At 38.3% G+C, this 3,776-nt stretch overlaps 1 pseudogene; it reads right to left on the bottom strand.

The window, feature by feature from the left end:
• Nucleotides 1-2,726: 2,726 nt before the first annotated feature.
• LOC136389517 (small nuclear ribonucleoprotein Sm D1-like) lies at nucleotides 2,727-3,089 on the bottom strand (annotated as a pseudogene).
• Nucleotides 3,090-3,776: the final 687 nt, after the last annotated feature.

Genomic DNA, 3,776 nt, shown 5'->3' with positions numbered 1-3,776 from the left:
TCCCATCTTTGCTACATCTTATGCCTATGATTTCTTTCAAATTTTACGGCACCTTCCACTCAAGACTGTCCTTAGCAGAGCTGGTCTCTACAGTAAACACCTTGCATCCACACATCAACTATCTTCTGGAATGGGAGCCAAACATTTCTTTCCAAAATAAGCTTGCTCATTACAGCAACATGAGGAGGTCATAATACATTAATCAATGGCAGCTAATTTGGATCCTTTGAATAAATAAAAGTGTGAAACTATGTGTTTCTTCAGATAAGGCCTTCTAAGGAATTCCCACCTCCCTTTTAGTGCATGGCCTAGGTGGCCTCAGGAGGACAGAAAATTATCTTATTGTATTCTTAGGTCCAAATGAATAAATAGTCATTTACCTATTAAAAATTATAGTATTTTATTTTTAAAGAACTTTGCTAATACACATTTTGAAATGGAGGCTATCTGTTTGTTAAGATTTTATTTATTGATTTTAGAGAGAGGATAAAGAGAAAGACAGGGGGCGAAGCAGGAAGCACAACTCACAGCTGCTTCTCACATGTGCCTTGACTGGGCAAGTCCAAGGTTTCGAACTGGCAACCTCAGCATTCCAGATTGACGCTTTATTCAGTGTGCCACCATAGGTGAGACAAACAGTTAAATATCTTTAATGTTACATTGGCATATGACTTAAAGTCAAAATGAGAAGGCATTAATACTGGTGTAAAAATAGACAAAAATGAAGTACTCTTTATCAGACATGCCAAGATTGGCAGTTACGTATCAATGTTTAACTTTGCTTCCTTTTTAGCCTATAAGGACCGTGAGGGCAGGAGTCAACTTATGTTTGTTCACTTGTGCCAGATCTTTCCTGTTTTAAACCTCGTCTCCACCTTGCTGCATCGTTTGGCCCCTTTGCCTTATGCTTAGGTTCAAATAGTAGGAACACCAACAGATCAGCAGATAGAAAAGATTGAGGCACATATACACATACCACAAATGCTCTTGCTATTTCTCAGTTTATGTGACCCTCTTCCAGAGCCTAAAACTGTTTTAGAAATCTTTTCAGAAAATTTCCTCATTTAAAAAACAATACTCTGCAAGCATAATTAAAAAACAACACAGATTTAATTCCCCCCAATCCTCCAAGTTAGTTTTTTTCCTCCTTAGTATATAAACAAATGGTAGTGTTACAGGGAACTGTATATACAGAGAAGTATTTTTCTCTAAGCTTACCTAATTGAAACAAATTTTAAACAATACTTATTAACTACTAGAAAGAATTCAGTTTTGCCATCAAATAAAATAGGTCTTTTTCTTTTGTTCTTTATTTTTTTGTGTGTGATGGAGACAGAGAGAGGGACAGACAGACAAGAAGGGAGAGAGATGAGATGCTTCAATTCTTTGTTGTGGCATTTTAGTTCATTGATTGTGTTCTCATATGTGCCTTGAGAACACATATGAGAGGGGGCTACAGCAGAGAGAGTGACCCCTTCCTCAAGCCAGCGACCTTGGGCTTCAAGCCATTGACCTCGGGGTTTCAAACCTGGGTCCTCTACATCTCAGTCTGACGCTCTATCCACTGTGCCACCACCTGGTCAGGCTCCTTTTGTTCTTAAAGGACTCCTTGTAAAAGTAGTTGACTTGATAAAGGAGTCACTGACAGGTTCATTCCACATTAACGCAACTCAATACTGCTTACAACCGACAATCTAGTGAATGTTATCTGAAGTTTCAACTTAAAAGAATGTTAAAATATATTCTATTGGGAAACTATTGAAAAAATAAAACAAAAACCAAAAAGTAAATTATCACAACAACATTCAATGATTCCTGAATTAGAAATGATTATCATCTTTTACTAAGTACCTAAGTCTCCATGGAGTAAAACTCAGGAAAGGAGAATCAATTTTAGACCCCATTCTGTAGACTTCAGCTTCTAAAATAAAAAACCATTAGCCCTGGCTGGTTGGCTCAGTGGTAGAGCATCGGCCTGGCGTGCAGAAGTCCTGGGTTCAATTCCTGGCCAGGGCACACAGGAGAAGCACCCATCTGCTTCTCCACCCCTCCCCCTCTCCTTCCTCTCTGTTTCTCTCTTCCCCTCCCGCAGCCAGGGCTCCATTGGAGCAGGGTTGTCCCGAGTGCTGAGGATGGCTCTGTGGCCTCTGCCTCAGACACTGGAATGGCTCTGGTTGCAGCAGAGCGAAACTCCAGGTGGGCAGAGCATCGACCCCTGGTTGGCATGCTGGGTGGATCCCGGTCGGGTGCATGCGGGAATCTGTCTGACTGCCTCCCTGTTTCCAACTTCAGAAAAGTACAAAAAATAAAAATTAAAAAAACAAAATGAAACAAAACAAAAAAACAAACAAACCAACAAAACCATTTCACCTGTAGCTAGGGTTTACAGAATGGAGTCAAAGTAAAACAAACAAAATGTATCTTCAGTGCATGTGAAGTAAAAAGATGTGTATTCTATTTGGATTTATAAAAGAAATATTTTAGTTCAAAAAATTAAAAGCTTGATCTAAGAATGGATTAGGGACTGCTATTTTGGGATTGCTATGTAATAATGCTCAGCTCTTTGTTTATATCATGAATATATATGAACTATTAAAACTTAACTTCATATAGTCAATAGACAGCTGGCCTACATTTATGTTTATTAAAAACTAACATTAACAAACAAAACCTGTATAAAAAATATATAATCACATATCACTTTGAAACAATAATTCTGGGAGACATTATTGCCTAGGACCCCCTCTTCCTCTGCCCGGCCACGTCCTCTTCCTCTTTCTCTGCCTCGGCCTCTTCCTACAACAGTTTCCCTTTTCTTAGATTTCACCTTCGGTTCAACACCCACAAGTAGTGTATCCAGAGGTAAGCTGTCTGGCAGAATAAAATATCACATGTTATTTTCTGAAACATGCAGTGTTTCCAGTTGTACAGGTTCTCGGTTCTTCAGGGTCATCTTCTCAGCTTTAAGATGAGTATTCATGCTGACATCTACACCTGTGATTGTTCCATGGACCTGTGTTCCATTCTTTAATTTAATGGTTACAGTTTTGTGACTCAATTTCATCAAAAATCTCATGAGCTTCATCCTAGCAGAGCCATCATACTTTCAGTCTGAGAGTGCACTTTACATGGTTTTGCTGTAATTTTATTGATCAATGGTATTAGATTTTTTACATTATATAAACTAAAGGCAAAATCTAATTTACCTTCAAGATAATTAAGCTTAAGCTTCAAGGCCCACAATTTTGTAGTAGAATTCGATCATATATTCCTAAAGAGAATCACAAAAATTATATATGTTTAACACTTTATAAAATTTGGCTTCACTACTGTCTGGAAGAGTTTTCTGTTTAGATTGCTTAAGTGTTTAATAAGCACAATATTTTCTTTAAAATAGGTTCATTTGTTTTCTAGATCTTAAATGTGATGGAATGCTCTATTGGTCTACTATTTTTCATTCTTCTCCATCTTTGCCATATTTCCTTGCCCTACTGACTTTGGAATGTGAGCAGACAAGAAGTATGATATGTCCCAGCAGAAAATTACAATGCGCCTGTGTGCTTTGGCTCTGTCCCTCAATTTCTGCTCTCCATGATAAGTAGTGTGTTACATGCCATTGAGTCCTGCTTCAACTCCTGGTGACTCTTTGAATGAGTAAGGTCCACAGTGTCCTTTCCCCAACAGCCCTGCTCATCCCCTATAGACTCATGCCTATGACTTTTTTTTTTATGAAGTCAATTCATCTCATATTGGTCTTCCTCTTTTCTTACTGCCTT

This window comes from Saccopteryx leptura, chromosome 1 (assembly GCF_036850995.1).
Source record: "Saccopteryx leptura isolate mSacLep1 chromosome 1, mSacLep1_pri_phased_curated, whole genome shotgun sequence".
Taxonomy (NCBI): Eukaryota; Metazoa; Chordata; class Mammalia; order Chiroptera; family Emballonuridae; genus Saccopteryx; species Saccopteryx leptura.
This window is presented reverse-complemented; position numbering and strand designations above follow the sequence as displayed.